The 11,151-nt window shown below is 43.8% G+C and overlaps 1 long non-coding RNA gene across 1 annotated transcript in view; it reads left to right on the forward strand.

Annotated features, from left to right (window-relative positions):
- Window positions 1-10,287, forward strand: part of LOC142072380 (uncharacterized) — a 45,999-nt gene extending 35,712 nt beyond the window's left edge. The window contains exons 2-3 of the long non-coding RNA XR_012668779.1: window positions 7,408-7,557; window positions 7,875-10,287. This is a non-coding gene — a long non-coding RNA (uncharacterized LOC142072380). The remainder of the gene's footprint in view (window positions 1-7,407; window positions 7,558-7,874) is intronic.
- The last annotated feature ends 864 nt before the right edge of the window (window positions 10,288-11,151 follow it).

The raw sequence follows: 11,151 nt of genomic DNA on the forward strand, positions 1-11,151 counted from the left end.
ATGTCCATGCCATCTTTTTAAATTACCCCTTTCCAGTCTTTTTCATATCTCCTTATTTAAAGAAGTCATTCCATATCCATCACCCATCTCTAGGCCCCTTCTGTGTATATCCCTGCGTCTTTGAGATGGGATGACTGCACATAGTATTAAGAACTGAACTGAACACAGTATTAGATAAAGAGATTAGAAAGCCAAAAGAGAACATTGTAATCATTGAGTCTGACCTCCTGTATAGCACAGGTCATAGAGCTCCCCCCAAATAATTCCTAGAGCAGATTTAAACAAAAACAAAATACATCCAAGCTTGATGTAAAAATTGTGAGTGATGGAGAACCCACCATGGCCTTTGGTAAATTGTTCCAATGGTTAATTGCTCTCACTATTAAAAATGCATGCCTTATTTCCAGTCTGAATTTGTCTAGCTTCAGCTCCTAGCCATTGGATGATGATAGACCTGTCTTACATTATTAAATATGTGTTCCTGATGCAGGCACTTGTGACTATAATCATGTCACTCCCTCAGCCTTTTCTGTGTTAAGCTAAATAAATTGAGCTCTTTGAGTCCATCACTAGATGAGGCAAGTTTTTGAATCCTTTACTCCTTCTCATGGCTCTTCTGTGAGCCCTCTGCACTTTATCAATATCCTTCTGGAATTGTGGGCACCGGAACTGGACACAGGATTCCAGCAGTGGTAACCCCCGCGACTTCCTGAACAACACTGTTAGAGTGAGAAGTGAATAGCATGATCATATTTTCAGTAATACTCTTTATATTCTTTCTACATCCCAACATTTTGTTTTGTTTTTGATCAGTAGCGCACTTTGAGCAGGGAGCTCCATTGAACTGTGCACACGCGGATCTTTTTATCTGAGGGATTGCGTTAAGTTAGAACCCAGCAATGTGTCAGAAACAGTCAAGTGATTCCTTGCAGTGTGCTTTACTTTGCCTTTTTCAGCACTGATTTTTGCCTGCCATCCTGCTGCCCACTTTGTTCAGTTCCTCTGAACTTCCTCAGTATGCTCTGATTTTCACTGACCTAAATAACTTCGTTGTCATCTGCAAATGTTCACATCACACTGCTCAGCCCCTTTTCCAGCTCATTAATAAATATCACACTGGATAATAATTCTGTTTCAGAGGAGCTGACCACTCAGTTCCAGAAATGCTCTTTTGCTGATGCTGAAAGGTCACACAGATGTGGCAGTACCAGAAGGTGCAGGTAGACTGTTTCATCCCCTGCACCTCTCTGCAGTAGATAGGAATATATTCATAAAACCCTGTGATATTTCTATACAGCACTCAGCAGGGAGTGGCTCTGATCTTGAAGGGACTCCTGCCAAGCTTTGAATTTCTTGCCATGAAATTTGCTTAATTCATTATTATTTCCATCATTAAATATTCAGCTTCTAACAGAACACAGCTTGCCTCAAAACTTCCTGTTTGGCAGTTAGTACTAATGAAAGAGGGGGAGAGAGAGACACACAGCGAGAGTCTATTGAGAGGGAGAGAGAATGCTGGAAAGAGTACAGCACATCACTTTCCTCAGCAAAGGCAGACAACCGGCAGCACGAATGCATCAGTTTTGTCTCAGGTGTTGGTGTCCCTGGGCATTCTGTTTCCAGAAAAGACATCATAGTTTACCGCTCCTCCAGGAGCACCATTTCTGCTGACGTTAGGGAAATTACATTCCCTGAAAAGTTGAACTGTCAGGCATGGAACATTCTAGCCCATTAGTCTGATCAGTGCAAAACATGGTTCTTTCAGAATACTAGCCCAGCTGACTAATGAAGCTGCACTCCCCTAGACAGGCACTCCCACAGGATCCAGAGGCTTGCAAGAGGCAGAGACACAGGATAAACCTTCCTGCGCAAGAGCTGAAGATAGGAAAACACATCTGGCTCTTTTCTTTCAGCATCCATCACCCCTGGATTGTCAGCATTTCACATACCATAAACCAGCTCCAGCCCCCTCACGGGGGATTAATAGTGGTTTTAAACATGGGATTGCTGTCACTGTTTGAAATAACCTTCTGCTCTCTGGATACAGTTTTGAAAGGTGGGGACAGGCAACTTTCATTTAAACATGAAAGCAATGAGGAATATTCATTCAGGAACCACCTGCCCTCTTAGAAAAGTGGTGTCAGGATATCTTATGTGCAATGGAAGCTTATCCATTAAGGTAAGCTTATGTTGAAACCCATGTAAGTAACTTTTCTCTATTAAGGTGAAATTTTCCAGAGATACGCTGTTTGACTTACAGCCCAGCTTCAGAATACAAAGGTCACTGTTCATTGTCTTGTACAGGAAAAGAATGACAACATTTCTCATGAAATGTCCAAATTAATGTTTAATGTTGCTGATGAGTGCATGTTGAATGGCTGGTACTTGCTAGGATCGGTTATTTGTAGAAGGTTTGGGATTGAACATTCCTTAAACTGGTGACTCTAGGTAATTCTACACCATGGCTGGCCTGGGTCAGATGAAATTTCAGTGTACACATACAAATTCCAGTGTACACATTCAGGTTTGGGCTGGAGGCTGGGCTGTGAGACCCTGAGGCTCCAGTCCAAGCCCGGAAGTGTACACTATAATTTTTAACCCTGCAGCTGGAGCCCTGCCAGCTGAGATCAATTGGCCTATGCTCTCAGACTTGGTGCTGTGGGATTTATTGCTGTGTAGATGTACCTAGCATGTCCACTCAACATCTTTTCACAAGCCTAAGGCCATGTCAACTTCCACAGACGTCATCTTGTGTTCTGCATTTTTTATATTTGGGTGAGTGGGGAAAATCACAGTCTGACAGTCTCTGGACAGTGTAAATCATCAAATATTCTTACAATTATTGGCTTAAACCTAACTTTTCCCCACACTGATGTTAGCGAAGGATGGCCTAATTCAAACTGGATTAGAACATGCTGTATTACACCCAGGGAGGCCTCAGACCTGATCTGTCTGAAAGTCTTGAAGGGAGGTGCTGGAAGGTGAGTAAGCAAAAATTGCGAAGCATCAAAGTTAAAGCTGAGAAGGCTCACCTTTCATGCCAGCAGGCCACTGGAGGGGAGACTGCCCAGCAACTTACCAATAACCTGGCCACTCCAGTCCTTGGCCAGTCTTTCCCTGCACCCGAAGGAGGCCTGCTAGTGACAAGCCCTCTGCCGATAGCATCCCCGTCCGGCTCCTTGACTGCAGACTCAGCTCCTACTTCACAAGAGGACACAAGACTGCAAGAGCTGAAGCTTTCAAGGACCCTGTTATCTCAACTGTCTTATTTTTTCCTCTTTTCTATCTTTGTTTTGTTTTAATGAGATGGAAGACATTGAAGCCTTTTTATATCATAGAATCATAGAATATCAGGGTTGGAAGGGACCCCTGAAGGTCATCTAGTCTAACCCCCTGCTCGAAGCAGGACCAATTCCCAGTTAAATCATCCCAGCCAGGGCTTTGTCAAGCCTGACCTTAAAAACCTCTAAGGAAGGAGATTCTACCACCTCCCTAGGTAACGCATTCCAGTGTTTCACCACCCTCTTAGTGAAAAAGTTTTTCCTAATATCCAATCTAAACTTCCCCCACTGCAACTTGAGACCATTACTCCTCGTTCTGTCATCTGCTACCATTGAGAACAGTCTAGAGCCATCCTCTTTGGAACCCCCTTTCAGGTAGCTGAAAGCAGCTATCAAATCCCCCCTCATTCTTCTCTTCTGCAGGCTAAACAATCCCAGCTCCCTCAGCCTCTCCTCATAAGTCATGTGTTCTAGACCCCTAATCATTTTTGTTGCCCTTCGCTGGACTCTCTTCAATTTATCCACATCCTTCTTGTAGTGTGGGGCCCAAAACTGGACACAGTACTCCAGATGAGGCCTCACCAATGTCGAATAGAGGGGAACGATCACGTCCCTCGATCTGCTCGCTATGCCCCTACTTATACATCCCAAAATGCCATTGGCCTTCTTGGCAACAAGGGCACACTGCTGACTCATATCCAGCTTCTCGTCCACTGTCACCCCTAGGTCCTTTTCTGCAGAACTGCTGCCTAGCCATTCGGTCCCTAGTCTGTAGCGGTGCATTGGGTTCTTCCGTCCTAAGTGCAGGACCCTGCACTTATCCTTATTGAACCTCATCAGATTTCTTTTGGCCCAATCCTCCAATTTGTCTAGGTCCTTCTGTATCCTATCCCTGCCCTCCAGCGTATCTACCACTCCTCCCAGTTTAGTATCATCCGCAAATTTGCTGAGAGTGCAATCCACACCATCCTCCAGATCATTTATGAAGATATTGAACAAAACCGGCCCCAGGACCGACCCTTGGGGCACTCCACTTGATACCGGCTGCCAACTAGATATGGATCCATTGATCACTACCCGTTGAGCCCGACAATCTAGCCAGCTTTCTACCCACCTTATAGTGCATTCATCCAGCCCATACTTCCTTAACTTGCTGACAAGAATACTGTGGGAGACCGTGTCAAAAGCTTTGCTAAAGTCAAGAAACAATACATCCACTGCTTTCCCTTCATCCACAGAACCAGTAATCTCATCATAAAAGGCGATTAGATTAGTCAGGCATGACCTTCCCTTGGTGAATCCATGCTGGCTGTTCCTGATCACCTTCCTCTCATGCAAGTGCTTCAGGATTGATTCTTTGAGGACCTGCTCCATGATTTTTCCAGGGACTAAGGTGAGGCTGACTGGCCTGTAGTTCCCAGGATCCTCCTTCTTCCCTTTTTTAAAGATTGGCACTACATTAGCCTTTTTCCAGTCATCCGGGACTTCCCCAGTTCACCATGAGTTTTCAAAGATAATGGCCAATGGCTCTGCAATCACAGCCGCCAATTCCTTCAGCACTCTCGGATGCAACTCGTCCGGCCCCATGGACTTGTGCACGTCCAGCTTTTCTAAATAGTCCCTAACCACCTCGATCTCCACAGAGGGCTGGCCATCTCTTCCCCATTTTGTGATGCCCAGCGCAGCAGTCTGGGAGCTGACCTTGTTAGTGAAGACAGAGGCAAAAAAAGCATTGAGTACATTAGCTTTTTCCACATCCTCTGTCACTAGGTTGCCTCCCTCATTCAGTAAGGGGTCCACACTTTCCTTGGCTTTCTTCTTGTTGCCAACATACCTGAAGAAACCCTTCTTGTTACTCTTGACATCTCTCACTAGCTGCAGCTCCAGGTGCGATTTGGCCCTCCTGATATCATTCCTACATGCCCGAGCAATATTTTTATACTCTTCCCTGGTCATATGTCCAACCTTCCACTTCTTGTAAGCTTCTTTTTTATGTTTAAGATCCGCTAGGATTTCACCATTAAGCCAAGCTGGTCGCCTGCCATATTTACTATTCTTTCGACTCATCGGGATGGTTTGTCCCTGTAACCTCAACAGGGATTCCTTGAAATACAGCCAGCTCTCCTGGACTCCTTTCCCCTTCAAGTTAGTCCCCCAGGGGATCCTGGCCATCCGTTCCCTGAGGGAGTCGAAGTCTGCTTTCCTGAAGTCCAGGGTCCGTATCCTGCTGCTTACCTTTCTTCCCTGCGTCAGGATCCTGAACTCAACCAACTCATGGTCACTGCCTCCCAGATTCCCATCCACTTTTGCTTCCCCCACTAATTCTACCCGGTTTGTGAGCAGCAGGTCAAGAAAAGCGCCTTTATCCCAATATATCCTTTCATTTTAGCACTGGAAAGTGTGGCTGTGTTCAACTGGTTAGGGTGTGTTCTCGGCCCTGTGTTTGAACTGTCACGTGTACGCGTTGGCACCTAAGGCTTGTCAAACACCTGCTTATCAGGGTACTCTGGAGGAGGAAAGGGTTAGCCACCATGCAACACCAGAAATAGAGAAAGGAAGCTCTATTATGGTTCTGTAGATGGTGTTCAGCCTTTAGGCAATTTTATTTGATTATGAATAAATAACTAACCAGCTCTAAGTTATGAATATGATTTCCTCTGCTACAATTCTTTAATTGGTGTTTATAACTAAATGGACAACCTAGGCCTAACATTCCTTTGTAGGGTTTATAGGGATTGCTATTTTTGTTGTTTTTCTGAGTGATTTAACTACTCTGATGATCGGATTCCAATCCAATACTGAGACTAACTTAAGAACATAAGAACAGCCATACTGGGTCAGACCAACGGTCCATCAAGCCCAGTATCCTGTCCTCTGACAGTGGCCAATGGCAGGTGCCCCAAAGGGAATGAACAGAACAGGGAATCATCAAGTGATCCATCCCCTGTTACCCAGTCCCAGCTTCTGGCAAACAGAGACTAGGGACACCATTCCTGCCCATCCTGGTTAATAGCCATTGATGGACCTATCCTCCATTAATCTAGCTAGCTCCCTTTTGAACCCGGTTATAGTATTGGCCTTCACAACACCCTCTGGCAAGGAGTTCCAGAGGTTGACAGTGCATTGCGTGAAAAAATACTTTCTTGTGTTTGTTTTAAACCCGCTACCTATTAATTTCATTGGGTGGCCCCTTATTCTTGTATTATGAGAAGGAGTAAATAACACTTCCTTATTTACTTTCTCTATACCACTCATGATTTTATAGACCTCTATCATATCCCCCCTTAGTCGCCTCTTTTCCAAGCTGAAAAGTCCCAGTCTTATTAATCTCTCTTCATACGGAAGCCATTCCATATCCCTAATAATTTTTGTTGCCTTTTTCTGAACCTTTTCCAATTCCAATATATCATTTTTGAGATGGGGCGACCACATCTGCACACAGTATTCAAGATGTGGGTGTGCCATGGGTTTATATAGAGGCAACATGATATTTTCTGTCTCATCTATCCCTTTCTTGATGATTCCCAACATTTGGTTTGCTTTTTTGACTGCTGCTGCACATTGAGTGGATGTTTTCAGAGAACTATCCACAGTGACTCCAAGATCTCTTTCTTGAATGGTAACAGCTAATTTAGACCCCATCACTGAATATCTATAATTAGGATTATGTTTTCCAATATGCATTACTTTGCACTGATCAACATTACATTTCATCTGCCATTTTGTTGCTCAGTCACAGAGTTTTGGGAGATCCTTTTGTAGCTCTTCACAATCTGCCAGATACTTAACTATCATAAGTAGTTTGTATCATCTGCAAATTTTTGCCACCTCACTGTTTACCCCTTTTTCCAGATCATTTATGAATGTGTTGAATAGGACTGGGTGCAGAACAAACCCCTGGGGAACACCGCTATTTACCTCTCTCCAGTCTGAAAACTGACCATTTATTCCTACCCTTTGTTTCTGATCTTTTAACCAGTTACCAGTTCATCAGAGAACCTTCCCTCTTATCCAAAACTTGTTGATTTGATCTTGATTTGATAATTGTATTTCTTTATTTTTAGTTTATTAATAATAGCTTAACTTTAGTGACGTGTTCTTGACTTTATTTTTGTTCCATTACCAGCATTAATAATATTTACGGAACTGATGCTGAGTCACGCTTCTTTCAATTGGCAATTTGGGTTCAGAACTTTTGGGGTCCTGGGTAGATACCAGCCCATCAACCTACAAGCCTGACCAGCTGTGGCCAATTATCCTTTGGGTGTCACAAGAGGTTAGTAAGATCTTGCAGAATGTATTGCTTATATCTGTTGTATCACATAGCTCCTAAAATAAGAATCTTTTGGTAATATGCCATTTCTATTTAACAGGATTCTGTCGGTTCTATGCACCTTTACATGTTTTCAGTATCATTTTAAGTATATATCATGATTAATACAGTGTAGTCAAGTGGTCAGATGTGCATGATGAGTTATAGAACAGCAGTCTATCACACGGCTCTCTAATTTATTACAGGGAATCACAATAACTGATATAGTAAGTGTCTATAGTGTTTATCATTTTGTTTTTCTTCTCATTTTTTTGTTTCAGAATTCTCTATGGCATCTGGAGTTCAAGGTCACAGATTCATAGATTCCCAGGCCAAAAGGGACCATTGTGATCTTCTTGTCCGACGTCCCGTCTAACACAACGGATAGAATTTCACCCAGAGATTTCTACCTTAATCCTAATAGATGTGGTTGAACTAGATTATAGTGATGAGAACTAGATAAGTTGGTCCAGTGGTTAGTTACCCTCACTGTTAAAAATTTGTGCCTTCGTTTCCCATCTGAATTTGTCAAGTTTCTGCTTCCAGCCATTGGAACTTGTTCCATTCGTTGCTGGATTTAAGAGCCTTTCATTAACAGAAATCTTCTCCGCACTTACGTGTTATAAATCACGATTGCGTCACCTCTTACCCTCCTCTTGGATGACCTACAGAGACTGTTGTGTCCTTGCTCTCCACACAGCATTAAGAATATGGGGAAACCATGTGGATGCAACTGGACTCCAAGAGTATGCCTACATAGCCAAAAAAAAAAAAAAAAGTCCCATGGCCACAAGTCTCCGAGCTCCAGCCACTTAGCTCAGGCTGTGGGGCTAAAAGTAGCAGTGTTGCCATTCACGTTCAGGCTGGAGCCCAGGCTCTGAGACCCCCCCTCCCTTGCTGGCTTTCAGAGCCCAAGCCCGAGCCTGAGCCCGCATGTCTACACGGCTATTTTAGCCCCACAGCCTGCACCTCATGACTCTTAGTCAATTGTGTGGCTCTGAGACGTGCTGCCAGGGGTCTTTTTCTTTTCTTTTGCCGTGTAGACATCCTGTTAGTAACCGTGTTTATTAACGATGTACAAATCTACAAGGCTCGGCGACCTGCAAGCCCTGCTGCTTTGGCTCCTACAACGGAAGACGGGGGAACCATTACAGGGCTCCCAAACGATTTAAAGCCATGCTACCCAATACACTCTCCACTCCTCTCCCAGGGTGTGGATGGACACGGAAAACCTTACAAATGTACTATCAAAGCGTTTCAACAGCACACAACATAGACTGAGCTCCTTGAGCTTCACACTGATCTTTTCTCAAGTCACAGCACGTGCCCTGAAAAGAAACCACCTAGCCTCACAACTGTTCTGCATGTCTGGATTGGCTATTAAAGCTGTGATTTTCAAAGGCACCCGGCTCCCATTGACTTGGGTGCCCAACTCCCTTAGGTGCCTTTGAAAATCCCATTCTAAAGCCACCCAGTGGTGCCTCAAAGTGTTTCCTGGGGATTTTGCGGCATGACCTGCATGGGTCTCCCAGTACTAAAGCTTTATGCTGTTCTTTGAGGTGAGTTGCACCCTGTGCTGAAGAAATATCCCATCTGTTGGTATCCTGTATGTGTTAAAGAGCAATCTAGACGTCCCACATTACGTTTGTTCACTGTATACCAAAGCCTCAAACAATCCCTTTGCTAGAAGGACTCTGCAATCAATACCCAAACATGCCTTAAACTTATTCCATGGGATAGCAAATGTACTCCGTGATGAAACTCCCATCTGAATTACCCACACTCTCATAGGAAGCAAGGTCTTGCTTTCTATGTCAAACGTAAGAATCTTGGAGATGTTTGTTGACCAAAATGTTCCTGTCTGGCTTCAAGGCATCCCACTGATTCTGGAGAGTGTAAAGCCGTGTCAGCTTGAATCCACCACATGTCAGCTTCAGCCCTTCAGAGGACTGTGCTGAGTCTTACAGTTGTGATTTTGCAACTTTAGAGGCACAGGAAGGGGAGCTCACGCTAAAAATTTGAATGCTGTGGTTTTATCAGTTACAACTGATAAAATAATCCACTTCTTGTAATCCATATTAGATTGAAGTAACATTGTGGAAATATCCTTCAAGGCACCTAAGCCAATGGACCTGAATAGGTACAAAAGAAATTACTTTGCCAAGTTCAGAGTCCACTTGCTAGGGGGCCAGGATTGTTAGACGCCCTGTTATCCCCTGCCTCAGCGAGAGAGAGAAAGAAAGTTGTGCTTCTGCTCAACTGGTCATCAGGTCCTAGACACCAGGAGTCTCTTAGCCACCCACACAATCTCAGAGCTCTGGCATCCCCTACTTTGCCTTGCAGGTTAACAATCCCCTCTGAAAGTGTCCCCCTGTAATATCCAGGCCTTAACCATGGGACCCTCACAGAAATTGCAGGTAAATTGTCCCCAAAGAGACAGTGTACACACACAACTTGACTTTTATAACTCAAAATCCTGTCCTTTATAACATTACAGCTCAAATATTTTTATAGTGAATCAATCCTAAGGTTATTATCAAAGGTTACATTTAAAGAGATAGTAAAAAAAAAAAGATAAAGAAATGAAGCATTCTTTAGTGAGTGAAGACACACAAATTATTGCACATATAAAATAAAACATAAAACAGTCTTGGTTTGCACTTTTTAATGGTTATGTTTCTTATTTCCTAGATTTTTCTCCCACAATCAAAGCTGATGGTTTTCAGTCAAAACCAGGATCCAATTTTTCATGAATCACCCAAGCCCTTCAAGGTTTTGTCCTCAATAAATGGATACCAAAATGGCTTTAGAATCATAGAATATAAGGGTTGGAAGGGACCCCAGAAGGTCATCTAGTCCAACCCCCTGCTCGAAGCAGGACCAATTCCCAGTTAAATCATCCCAGCCAGGGCTTTGTCAAGCCTGACCTTAAAAACCTCTAAGGAAGGAGATTCTACCACCTCCCTAGGTAACGCATTCCAGTGTCTCACCACCCTCTTAGTGAAAAAGTTTTTCCTAATATCCAATCTAAACCTCCCCCACTGCAACTTGAGACCATTACTCCTCGTTCTGTCATCTGCTACCATTGAGAACAGTCTAGAGCCATCCTCTTTGGAACCCCCTTTCAGGTAGTTGAAAGCAGCTATCAAATCCCCCCTCATTCTTCTCTTCTGCAGGCTAAACATCCCCAGTTCCCTCAGCCTCTCCTCATAACTCATGTGTTCCAGTCCCCTAATCATCTTTGTTGCCCTCCGCTGGACGTTTTCCAATTTTTCCACATCATTCTTGTAGTGTGGGGCCCAAAACTGGACACAGTACTCCAGATGAGGCCTCACCAATGTCGAATAGAGGGGAACGATCACGTCCCTCGATCTGCTCGCTATGCCCCTACTTATACTTTCTGTCCCTTAGTTCTACTTGAGTAAACAATTGGAATACCCTCCATTGTTTGTTCTCCAGTGTGCTGACCCCATATTGCCTTCACAGCCTCATGTTGACTTGGAATGGAAATGTAGCTCCCATTGTGTTTGCCTGTCTCTGATGTAAATTAAACATTGT

Source organism: Caretta caretta, chromosome 6 (genome assembly GCF_965140235.1).
Source record: "Caretta caretta isolate rCarCar2 chromosome 6, rCarCar1.hap1, whole genome shotgun sequence".
Taxonomy (NCBI): domain Eukaryota; kingdom Metazoa; phylum Chordata; order Testudines; family Cheloniidae; genus Caretta; species Caretta caretta.